Below are 13,641 nucleotides of genomic sequence, written 5' to 3'. Positions count from 1 at the left end.
CAGCCTAGGGGAGGGTGTACAAAAATAAAAGGAGCTACTATGCAGAACTTGCTAGAGCATCCTTGATAGCAGTGTTTAATTAGTAATACAGAAAAAAAAAAAGATGCTCACGTATCTAGGCATAATTTAAGAAAAATCCTCGTTATAAAAACTCAGGATTTTACAGCAAAAGAGAATGCAGAGCAAAGTGAGAAATCGCTCAGATTAGTTCTCAAGGATATCAAGAAACAATTTTACTGTTGCTTTTAGGCTACTTTGTCCAGCTCTAAACTGTTCTTCTGTTTCAGCTGGGACCTCTTTTAAGTTTGGAAACTGACAAGGCCCCTCAAGGACCTCCTCAGCTTCTCCTTGTCCAGCCCAAAGTCCAGTCCTAAATCCTAACCCATCTCCTCCTGTGTTTAGTGAGTCATATTTGCTTACTTCCAGAGCACTGACTTGCGAGAATGATGGGGCTGAGGTATTTGTGCCAATCAAAAGAGCCCAGGGAACTGCTGTCTTAGTGGCATCATCCATAATCTCACTGGACGTTCCCCAAATCTGACAGACAAGCTATCAGCCATGTCTATGTGACCTCAATGGCAGATCCCAACAGTGTCAAGCAGGTAAGTCTTCCCTTTCCCTGTTGTTCACTTTATCTTCTCTAAAGCCACAGGATTCAAAAACCACAACGAGGAAGGACTCAGTAAGCACTGTGACCTCTGTGGACTCCAGGACCTGGATCAGACCCCAGATAGTTCAGAAGAAGATGTATCTGGATACACATTGGAGTCCTATTTAATTTTCTGAACTGGGCTGGAGTTGTGTGATTATTGGATCAGAGTGATGTTTTAATTCCCAAACAAGGGACCATTTGTTTCTTATCTGAGAGGTATGACCTGCCTGAAGGTTCATCCAAGGGCAGAAAAGGAACTAATCCACAAAATGACTCAACGAACTAAAGAGATGCTTTGAATGAAAAGTCACACTGCCTTGCTTTGTGTTCGCTCTACAGAATCCAACTTATTCAATGAACCAGTTATACCTTGATTTCATTTTTGGCGGGATGCCTGCCAACCTCAAATGAAAGTATATTCCCTTTTTCATATGCACTCAACCATCAACACCTCTCCAAACACCTTCTCAAAGAAAAGCTCTTTACCTGTCTTTATAATAACTTTGGCACATTTAAAACTGAGAGCTAGAACTCCTTGGACCAGCCAGGTAGCCAGCATGTGAATACAGAACTGAAATATTATAGGTAGTTTATACATTTTTTATGGTTGAACCACAATTATTGTAGAAAATAGGATAAATATAGACTAAGAAACCACAGATTTCAACTTGTTCATGTTACAATGGGGAACACACACACAGCGGAACAAGGACTCAAATAGTTTTGCTTCTGTCTGTCTATGGCCCTTTGTTCATACCCCTTATTATTCTTCATAAGAATGCTTGACCTTGATCATACAGAAACTGGAAGAAAACTACAAAAATAGATGTGCATCCTCTGGATGGTATACACATTTGCACATTCTCTTTTTTCATGGTTTTGATGACTGCTGTATTAAACACACCATAATGTGGGTGTGTTAGAAGCAAACTCTCCATGCATTTTTGCTCAGTAAACTGCCACTAGAGTACCAGAGTGCGTTCAGCTTCCATTTTAGACAGGGTACATAATGAGCATGTAGGATCGTTTCTACACTGGCCACACTACTCATCTTGCCAAATGAGACTTCCTTACTGCCAAGGTGATAGGTGTTGCCAATTTCTTTTTTACCCTGGAAAATTATAGGGCTTTGTCCTTTCTGATGAAAGAAAGGATTCATAAGCAGAATCATAAGCACCTGCATCCCATTCTTGGCCTGCCTCTTGCCTTGAGAACCACTTCAGTGGACCCACAATGCCTGGGGGTACTTCAAGGACCAGGGGCTCAACAGACATTATAATATCCACTGCTGCTTTTGGAAAAATTAAAAATACAACCCGCTTAGAGAAGAAGTAATTTCCTTCAAATAATTGAACATCTGGGGATTTTAGTAGGGCATTTGGTACCTGTAACATCTTTAGGTAGAATATCTTCTCCCAGTTCATTACTTAAATAATATGCACAGCAATTTATAAAGTGATAACAGAGCAGCTACCTCACTTGGAGACAGAAGCATTGACTGGATAAATAAACAGACCCAGGTGAAGTGCCGCATCAGTCTTCCTGCTCTTTAAAACTCTAAGTCATTGATCTCTTGGACATTTTTAAATTTTCATGCTTTTGGACCAGGGCCATTTGGTTCAGGTAGCCTTGTTAAAAAGGGATTTGCAGGTCTTTGCAGTGTTACAGCCCTGCCAAGTTAGAATAACTCAAGACAAGGTCAATGTCTAGGACTCTCTTGTATTAAATCAGCAAGGAAGCTTATATGCATTGCAGATTCCTTGCCCATGAGATCTCCTGTCTAAAGCAATCTGCTGAAAGGTGATAGGGTTGAGGCATGGGCTAGACAACATGCATATGGCACAGAGTTTGTAATATTCTAAGTGGCATCCACTGTGTCCCCCTGGGTCAAGACAGGAGCAGTATTGGTAAATCAATAGTTTAATGCATCTGAGACAAGACTGTTTATCAAAACTCTTTCTCGTTAAACAGAATTCTGTTAAACAAAAATTCTTTCCTGACTTACTTGGCAAGAGCCATCCTGTATCATATGGTATGCCCCACTCATACCAAATCAGGAGCTAACAGCGACACTCTCCTGTGTCTCCGCGCTGACAGACGGTTTGCTGAGCAGACCAAGTGCTCTCCTTATGCTTAGGCACATGGTCATTAAGGAAATTCTGACAAAATGAATTGTAATTATGGAAAATTGGGAGAGTGGTGAGACTACTCAAATATTAAGTCATAACAGAAATGACTAAATCACATACAACACTCAAAAAAAAAACCCACAGAAATATATAATGGCTTACCCGCAATTTCAAAAGAAGTGTTTTCAGATGATAGTTGGTCAAATGGGTGGGGAGGGGGGATTTTTCTGTCTTTATGCCCAGACCTACCTGTTTGCATTCAAAATTGAGAAACAAAGAGACAAAATGGTCTAGTCCCTTGCCTGGTGCTAAAATATTCTGCATGCTGCTACTAAAAGGGAAAAATAAAATAAAAAAAAAAACATTCGTTTGAATAAATTAGAAATCTTCCTGGAATTTCTGTGCTCTCAAACAAAGAACTTTAGAGTTAACAAAGAGCCTCCTCCCTGGCACCTTGCAAAGCCAGAGGAGCAAGTGCTGGAAGCAGGCTTGAGTGGGATGCTTTCCTTCCACCTCAGAAGTGGCCTCTAGAGGCTGTACGGTATAATCCTGCTGAGGGGTAGTGATGTTGACACTTCTCCATGAAGGTCTTCTTACACAGAAGGTAGAAAAACCATAGTCATGCTCTTAACTCTACCTATGGGCACGTTTCGTTTCCCGTCTGGTCTTTTGAGCTTCTGCTGATCAACAGTTTTCAACAGACAAAGAAGAGAAGTGCACTGGGGCCCAGGGAAACTGGGAGGTGCACCAGGGCCTGGGGAGACTGGGGGTGCACCAGGGCCCCGGGGAGAGCGGGGGTGCACCAGGGCCCAGGGATACTGGGGGGTACACCAGGACCCAGGGAGACTGGGGGGAGGGCACCAGGACCCAGTGAGACCGGGGGGTGCACCAGGACCCAGGGAGACTGGGGGTGCACCAGGGCCCGGGGAGACTGGGGGGTGCACCAGGGCCCAGGGATACTGGGGGTACACCAGCACCCAGGGAGACCGGGGATGGGTGCACCAGGGCCCGGGGACATGGGGAGTGCATATGTCTGCACAGAGAGCAATAATGCTGCTGCTCCTGCCACCTGGGCCAAGGATACAGACTTTCAGATAACCCTTTGGTCCAAGACTCAGAAGAGAATGGTTTTGCAAATTTCTAAATGAAGATATAAATAATTGACACACATTCTTCAAGTATTGAGGCGCTATTGGAGATATGAGCATGGACATGGGGTAGGGTGGTAGCCAAGTAGAATTCTGTTTCTTTCTTGCTTGAGGAAGGATTTGGCCTCTTTGTAGAATAACTGCAGTAAGGAATTGCTGACAATGAAAAACCCTTTGTCTTCAGACATTTCACATCTGATCGTTTAAGGGGAGCTTCCTCACTTCCGGAAGTTCTATGTCTTCAGCTAAACAAAGGAGTTTTCTTGATCACCTGTGTTTGTGGTTGTCTGGGTTTTTCCATTCAAAGCATAAACTGCTTGCCTTGCTACAGTGAGTTAAACTAAAGAGCATTCAAAGGAAAAAGCAAGTCAAAAGGTCCCCATGTCCTCAGATGACAGGTATGAGACACAGAAGAGAGTCTGTCTTGGTGAGGGTTGTGAAATTGGCTGAATGGTGTCATTATGAGATTATGTTGTAGCAATAGCTGGAACTATGTGTTGCCTCCAGAAATGACTGCCCAGGCTCACTGGTATGGGACCTTTCATAGAGCAGTCCATGGTCTTGGTTTGATTAATTGTGCCCTAGGGAGAGCTCTGCACACAAGAGGAGAGTCAAATTGAATTTCTCAGGCAGCTCTGATTGGAATCATGACCTTCAACTCCATGTATCCCAGGGGAGATTCAGGGACCATCAGAGGAGAAATCCATTGTTAAGAAATAATTTGAGGTTTTCAGAGTTTATCCCTAGAAATGCGTACTGGTTAGGGCTCTGGGGTTAAAGGGAGACGCCTGTCCGTGTTCATTCAGAATCTCCACTAATAATATCAGACACTCTGGCAGTTAATACATGCCCATCCCTTAGTTTCTTCTAGATCCTTCTGCATCCTGAGGCAATCCATCAGAGTCACCAAGAACAGAGTCTGAGTAAACCCTAGCTAACCATCAACAGCTTCCAAATATGGAAACGATCGTGTGACCTACTTCTCCCAGTTTTTAGATGTAAAACCAAAAGCACACAGAGGAATAAGTGTTCAATCTCCACTTTAGCAAGCAAATAATTAGATACTGAGTACTTTTAGTCTAGGCATGCTCATGGAAATAAATTGTTAGTTCATAAAATTTCTATGAGGTTTTATCATTATCTCTGAATTATAAATAAGTATACCAAACCATGGGCTAAGACTTAAAAAAAAAATCCTACAACAACTTTAAAACTTTTTAAATTTTTTAACAATTTATTTTTTTTAATTTTAGTATAATGTGGCTTATATTCAGTAAAGACATGATTCTAAGCTAAGTTTTGTCTGATGAAGCCATGGTTGCCTTAGACTTTATAGCCTCTCTCCACTCTTAGTTAGCATGTACGCAGGTAATGCCCGCATATACACTCCATTAGTACACCCCCCCCAAAAAAAAACCCATAATTGTGACAGTAAATACAATCCATTGGAAAGAAAGTAATTTATAGGATGTCTGAAAGTTGATCCTTAGTGTAGAATCAACTACAGAAACGACAAGATTCACTTGTGAAAACACAGGCCTGACTAACCTGCCCAGTCTTCGTGAACAACATAATTCACTCATAGATCATAGACTCAACACCTTTCTTTCCTGATCATTCTGCTAAGCAATAAGATGTCGGAGTAAGCATGAGTGGTTTCTGCAATTGAGGACCTATAGTCCAATAACCAGGCAACCAGAGCAGAGGGAGACAAATGCATATTTAGTAGGGGTAACCTTGGTGACGACTAAAGCAGAAAGAACGATCTTGGGACAGATCCTCAAGGTCAAGGGAGAAACGTACCTGAAAGAGATGACTGAGTTGAAAAAGAAAGGATGTGGCTTTATTAAGGTGACATGAGGATGGAAGAGTAGAGACCTGGGCGTTTTGCAGTTTGGACAATACTCTCTGGCCTATCTATTTTCTGCTGCAGGTTAACTTTTACAAGCCATGTTTAAAAAATGCATTTAACACATAAGAAAAGGAGTGTTCAAAGAATTTAAGAAATGCATAAGGTTGCATAGTTAATAAGAGATCTGAGGATTAACAACAAGTTTGTGTGACCACTATTTCTTCAGAGCAGAAGGAACCCAGACAGGACTCAGGCAACATGAATTCTATTCTGTCAGCAAAGCCCAGTGCAACCTGCAGCAGGCCACCCAACAGCCATGTTCTGCTTCCTGTGTCTGTAAACATAGAGACTTAAAGCAGGCACCCTATGATGCTCTTAGAGTGTCAGGGCACACATTTAACTCTCTCATGCTCAGACAATTCAACCTCTAGAAAACGCTGAACTTAAAGAGCAACAACTAACAAAATATACCTGTCGGTTTGCTTTACTGATCTTTGCCAATAGTCATTTCTCTAATACAGAATATAGAAGAGGCAACACTTACTATATGAGTGCTCTCTAAAGCAGAATGCAATTTTTTAAATGATGAATGTACTATTTTGGACTAAAGACTTGTTTTGATTAACTCAGATATTTATACCAGACAACAGTTCAATATCATGTCCCACTGTCGTTTGTTTTACAGTGGTGAGTGGAGAACTAGATCTATTATGAAATTTTTTGTGGTTATGTCTCATTCTCTATTAATTTGGAATTGCATTTTTTTAATTGTCCGTAGCCCCTGGGGAAGCTAACAGTCTAAGTAGAAAGAACAAGACACTAGAGTTTCCTTGAAAAAAAAAAAAGGTTCAAATGTAGCAAAATATTTTTTTTCATGACTAAAAGCATTTCTAAGAATTTTCTTAGATTTTCCTTAGGGTTGCCTATTTTAGAGAAATTTCTTTGGGGTACCCCTTGGGGTTAAAAGAGATCAAATGTCTCTAGGGAGATTACTCAGTTGGTACAGTGGTCACCCTGCAAACCTGAGGACCCAGGTTCCATCCTTAGCTCTTACATAAGAAGGCACATGCTTACAATTCCTGAACTGACAGGGCTGGGACAAGTGAATGCCTGGGACTTCAGGCCAGTCAATCTAGCCTAATCTGTGAGCCCAGTGACAGACCTTTAAAAAACAAAATGGACAGGTCCAGAGGATCGATATCCAAGGTTGACCTCTGACCTCCACATGCACATGCAGTATACCCATACACATGAACATGCATGCACACTCATGCATCTACACACAACTGTATGTGCATGCACATATAGATAGATAAAATTATCCATAAATATTTTTCATATAGAGTATCATGTTTGAACCTCACAATAATTTGTTTCCTAGGGTTGGTATAAGAACTACCACAGACTAGGTAGCTTAAAACAACATAGATGTATACTCTCACAAGTCTAGAAACCCAAAGTTCAGAGGGTTCATGCTTCCTTCCAGGCCCTATGTTGAATCCTTCCACACCTCTGTCTCACCAATACTGATGGCCATCCAACCCTACTCTTCCTTAGCTTGAAGATATGTCCCCCAGACTCTACCCATGGATCTCATCTACATTTGCACCTGTAGTGATATATTATGTACCCCAATAAAGCTTGCCTTGAGGATCAGAGGACAGAGCCAGCCACTAGATTAGACTGGGGAGGCATAGATCCAACTGGATCTCTGTGAGTTCAAGGTCACACTGGACTACATGAGAGAAACAGAGCCAGGCAGTGATGGCACACACCTTTAATCCCAGCACTTGAGATCTTATTCCTTTGCTTGGGAAATATACACACCTTTAATCCCAGGAAGTGACTCCAGGGCAGAGAAAGGTATATAAGGTGTAAGGAGGCTGAGGATTTTGTAGAGGTAAGAATGTGGCTGGTTTGTTCTGTTTCTGATCTTTCAGCTTTCACCCCAATATCTGGCTCTGGGTTTTTTATTAATAAGACCTTTTAAGATTCATGTTACACACACCTTCCTAAACAAATTCTAGGAGCATTCATTCATTCTAATGACCTCATCTTAACTTGATTAAATCTGTAATAAACCTTTTCCAAATAAGGTCATCTTCATAGTGCTAGAGAGTTAAGCTTTCAATAGTTTTGAAGAGTGCAACACATCTCATAATATAAAGCCTAGAGACAGTAATTTCTGCTTTTTTGTAAGCAAATGAAGACATAAAGCACCTAAGTGACTTCTCTAAGGTCATGCAGAACAGAAGACAGATTCATCTTGTAATTCATAAACAGGCTTCTCTTAACAGAGCAGTATAGGAGGCTACCAGTTAATCAGTTAATGATCTGCCTGGGATCAGAATTCACACCACTCAGCTGCTTAGAAAGGAATCTTACCTCTGGTCCAAACTTCGGGAACTTGTGGGCACGCCGGGTCATTGTTATCAAAACCAAATCCATTGCCTTGGGGTATAATTCTATTACGTTATGTAACTCTGATAGGAAAAAGGATACTTCCTTTCTAAAACACATTTTATAGTTTCTATTCTTGGCTAACATAGGGATAGAATAATAAGCCATTCTTTAATGGACTCCATTCATAACCTCAAACATTCTTTGGCTGCTTTGTATGGTGCTGATAAAAACCTGGAGAATTCTGTGGTACATGAGACATGCTGGAACCTTCCCCTCCAGTTCACATGCCAAGAAATACTTCATTTGGGGTCACAGGATAAAAAGGACAAAGTTAAAACAGTGATCTTTCAAGTGGCAGTGTAGGCGTCCTAAGGAAACAGAGCTGTCTCTTTCCCCCGATCTCTGCTCCAATTATCAGTTGTGTCCTCCAGCAATGCAACAATCCTCTCTATATAAGGAATCTCCTCCTCTCCGGGATTTCATGTGCTTGATAATGTGTCAGTCCAGCTGAGAAAAGTAACTGTGGTCAGGGTACTAGGCACAAGTTAAAGTCTCCCAGTGGCCTCATGGGTCAGGGTACCAAGCATAAGTTAAAGCCTCCCAGTGGCCTCATCTCTGTAGCTGGGATGATTGGTTTTATAAGGACCAGTAAAGAACTTTTTCATAACAATTTTTGCAAGTACTGTTGATTCTTGATTGTGTCCTAAAGACACATGTTCCAGAAAGAGGTAAGATAACTAATAGCACACTTGTGGTGAAAAAAAGTAGAGTCAATGAAAAGTCCAAAATCTGTATGATTGTTGAATTTGAATTCAATTGATAAAAGTCAGATCCATGGGTTTTTTTTAGGGTGTCTTGAAAGCTGTACTTACATATAATAAATAGCTTTTAGTTTGTGTCTGTGAATTCTTTTACCAACACTGACGGAGAGTCTACTACAGACCAGGCACTGTTGCAACACTGGGGATATGGTAAGGAGTAAGAGATACACAATTTCCACCTTTGCTCCTGGGAGGTCCTTTTCATTACAAAACAACTGTTATGTCATCCGTCAGGATGGTGAGACCTGTGGATCCACACTGTGTGTGTGCGCCTTCTGTTCTCTCAAGTCAGATAACTTATTTACAAAGTAAGATAACTGGATACAAAAAACAAACAAAAAAAAAACCTCTAAGATTTCCTTCCATCCCTTCTCTACTAGCTACAAGTTCAAGCCACCCCATTTTCTCAACACAGCAACCAACAGGCAATACCCCATGCATCTCAATCTCAGAAGTCTCTTAAATTCAGAAGTTACTAGAAGACAACTGTGGCCAGAGATTGGCCTCAGAGGGTCAAGCTTGAAGTCAAAGCATAGGGAAATACAACAAAGGTATGCAAAGCATCCTACTTCAGAAGCCAAAAATACACAGACCAAAATGTCTTGTATCAATATTAGTGGAGATACTGGTATTGTATGATCATAACAGTTCATAAATAATGGTTGCATGAATTTATGAGCCTCTGTCAAACTACTGTGTCATTTGTTTTTTTAAGACAGACTCTCATGTCTTCTTACTGGCCTTGAATTCACTATGTAAAACAGACTGGCTTAGAATTTACAGAGATCCACCTGCCTCTGCGTCCTAAATACTGGGATTAGAGACATATGCCACTATATCCAGGAAGAGGTGATAAGAAAATATGTTTAATAAAAAGTAATCTTTGTATAAAATTTACTGTTCTATGAGATAAGAAGCCTCACTGTCCTGATATTTACTAAAATTTCCAATAGAGTTTGATTTGTATCAATCCTGCCCATCACTAAGACTCCAGCCAGAGGACAGCAGCTGACATTCAATAAATATTAGCAGAACAAAAGAACCAATGAAAATGTGATAGTTAATTAGGACCTCAGGGCAAACCAGAAGCAGCCTGTGTCCAGCCTGCACTGTATAATTAGAAGGTTCGAAGTCCTCAATTCTCTGCTCACCCATATGCGTTATTCAGATTAAAAACACATGTTCAGTCCTCAATGAACCCAAAGGACAGTGAGACACAGAAATAAACTGGACAATGGCATGTCCCCAAAGGACTATGGGAAACATATAGTATAAAAATTCATTGTAATGAACATTCTAAAATCATAGCTATGTCCAAAAGCATGAACACAGATAAGATACAATGCTTGGACTATAGCTCACTGATAACATGCTTGCCTAGTATGTGGGAGGCCATAAGTTCAATTCTGAGTACCAAGAAAGTGAAAGATACAGTATCGAGCTACTCTTTTATTCCTACAAATGTGTCCTGGCACACTCAACCTGACACAAAGACTCCTTTAGACATCACAAGATAAGCAATGTGACAACACTCATTTAAAACACCACAGTGGATACTGCAGTGTTTTCCAAACATGTAGATAGAGATGCTGCAGCACTTAGCATTCCAGAGCCTCCTGTGTAACTATCAATAGGAGAAGACACATTTTCTTAGCATGTATTAATTACACAAAGCAATGGATCTTATTGTGACATTTATATACACGTATGTCAAGAACTTTGAACACACTCATCCACTTATCCCATATTTTCTCCCCCTCCCAGGTTCATTTCTTCCCCCAAAATAGCCCACCATCTACTTCCATGTGATCTTTTTTTCCCTTCTGACTCCACACATGAGAAAAATATGTGATCTCTTTCTTACTCTAGGAAGGTAATTCTTAAGGCTTAAGAATAAATTTGTGGCTGGAGAGATGGCTTAGCAGTTAAGAGTACTGGTTGCTCTTGCAGAGGACCCAGGTTTGATACCCAGTACCCACCTCACAACCATTTGGAACTCTAGTCCCAAACACCTGTGTATATGTGGAGAGAGAGAGAGAGAGAGAGAGAGAGAGAGAGAGAGAGAGAGAGAGAGAGAGAGAAGAAAAGTGAAACTTCACTGCTGTGTTGCCACTATAGACATATTCACCAGGAACCAAGATTCCCCTGCTGCAACTCTGTCTTTAAGGTTTTCTGTTTTGCAGCAAGTGTAATCCAACGGAACACTAGAGATTTCTCAGCTTCCTTGCCTGTTCTTATAGCCAGTTGGCCTCTAGAAAAATAAAAAATATAGGACTGTTTGTCAAGCTAACAACCAGATAACTACTCTTTCCAGCAGTAAAGCAATAAGAAAGTACAAACTAGAACCTGATTTGCAGGCAAGGAAAATGTAAAATCAAAATAACTGGAAATCACAGCACACGATGGACTTGTCCATTCATTCTCAATGCTCCTCTGTGCCGTGTCTCATTTGCAGTCCTTAGCAGTATTGCTGTCTGGCAGACTACTCTTACGAGACAATGCTTGGAGCAGCCAAGTTCCCACTCAAAATGAAGTTGATTGGAGGAGCTGGCACAAAGGTTCACAATAGGCAGTTGGAAGAATGTGATGCTGTTAGCTTACTGAGATGGGAGCAGTGAGTGGACAGGGAGAGAACTAGTAATGTTTCTTGTACTTAAACCTTACAGTAAAAAAAAGAAGTGAATCATGCCTAGAAAAACAGAGTTGAGTGGTGGAAATCACTCAGACCAAAGTTCGAATCCCAGTCTTTCAGGCAGCAATCCTCTCTGAAGTATGAATTTAGTTCTTAGTTCTTACCTATTCTTTGTTTGTAATGTGTGTGAATGTGTGGTGTGAATGCATGTATGCATGCATGTTTGCATGTATGTGGGTACATGTATATGTGTGTGCATGCATGTGCAGCCCCAAAGTTGATGTTAGATGTTTGCCTCTCTCAATTGCTGTCCACCTGATTGAACACAGGTCTTGCTTATACAGTCAGTCCAACTAGACAGCTTGCTCTAAGGATTTCCTGTCTTTGAAGTTACAGGTGGGCTGCCAAGCCTACCTGGCATTTATGTGGGCTCTTGCATTCTGAACTCTAGTCCTCAGCTTGTATGGAAGGAACTTTAACCATCAAACCATATACTCAGCCTTCGATTCTTACTCATTATACAGGATGGATATACCTACCTGCCCAAGTTATAAGAATTAGCCAGAGACAAGTAATAATATAATGATAGAAATGCAACTATTGTGTGTTAGGCTGATATGCATGATGCTAAATAAAGATTACCTACAGTTGCACACATAACTAGCAGCAGTAATGGAGGCTTATTTCCTCTCAGTAAAGAAGAGAATTTCCAAAAGTTCAAATTGCCTAGAGTTCAAATCTGCTGGACTGTGGATTATGAGATGCTGAATTCCCTATCATCAAAAGCCTTCAGGCAAAACTAAATGACCTTTTACCAGGCATGGCAAGTGTGGAACTCAGTACAACCTTCAACTCCTACCATGTGAATGCTGAGCTTTCTATTATGCATTGGAATAACTGACAGATTCTGAAACAATAAGCACAAGTTTTCTGATTATTCTTGAAAAGCAAAGATAATGGTATTAGACAGAAGGCAAGAAATTTGTCACAAGACATTGAATTTGCTTAAATGGTAACTTAGCATGTCCAAAAAATTAGTATTTAGATTCATGATTTTTTTCTAGCAATTGACTTAGGAAAATAGAAAGGTCTAAATGTTCCCCAGCCTCTGGCTTCTACTTGTCTGTTTAAATAGCTCTCGCTGTTCCGCTTCATCGTTTTCTCTCCAGTTGAGAAGCAGACCTGACAAAGGTACTTAAGGAAGTGCTGTAGATCAGCCCTAGAAAAACATTCATTTACTTCCAAGTCATCCGAATATGCCCGGGGAGTTTTCAAGCCCAGCCATCCTTAGTTTCTCAGTTGGATGAAGCTATTTCTTTCTGTTCTCTCTAGTCCATCCAGAAATAAAAAAAGAAAATTCATTCTTGTCTCATGATCAGTTTTCTTCTTTTGTCTTAAGAATTTGCACACTGGGCCCTAGGAAGGATCCCCAGCTCTGGGTAGGATCTCCAGCTCTGGGAAGGATCCCCGATCTCTCAGTGAAATTTCCCAAGGCTGTTTTGTCATCACCAGATGGAATCATCACATCACTCACATAAAAGTGGTTTTCTTCATTGTATTTTCCTCTCTCTTTTTTGTTTTTGTTTGTTTGTTTGTTTGTGTTTTGTTTTGTTTTGCTTTGCTTTGAGATAGTGTAATGTAGAACAAATTGGCTTCACACTCACAGAGATCCACTTGCCTTTTCCTCCCAAGTGCTGGGATTAAAGGTGTGCACCAGCACACCCAACTTTCTTCACTGAATTTTAATACATTTCCCTTTTTGTAGGAATGTATCTACATGATCCCAGAAAATCTCAAAACCATGGGAAAGAAATAGACTCTGAATTGAATGCAGAATCTTTACTAAATCCATGAAACTGGGTGTAAAATTTCAATGTGCTGTGCACTTAACTTGATAAAAGTTCATGGCATTATCAGATAGTTAATTGCATATGACTAAAAAATGTGTTAATAACAAGTAATGCAATAGTGGCATGAAGTTTATGAGAATAACCAATCACTTTC

This window comes from Peromyscus maniculatus, chromosome 5, assembly GCF_049852395.1.
Source record: "Peromyscus maniculatus bairdii isolate BWxNUB_F1_BW_parent chromosome 5, HU_Pman_BW_mat_3.1, whole genome shotgun sequence".
Taxonomy (NCBI): Eukaryota; Metazoa; Chordata; class Mammalia; order Rodentia; family Cricetidae; genus Peromyscus; species Peromyscus maniculatus.
Note: the sequence above shows the minus strand (reverse complement) of the source record.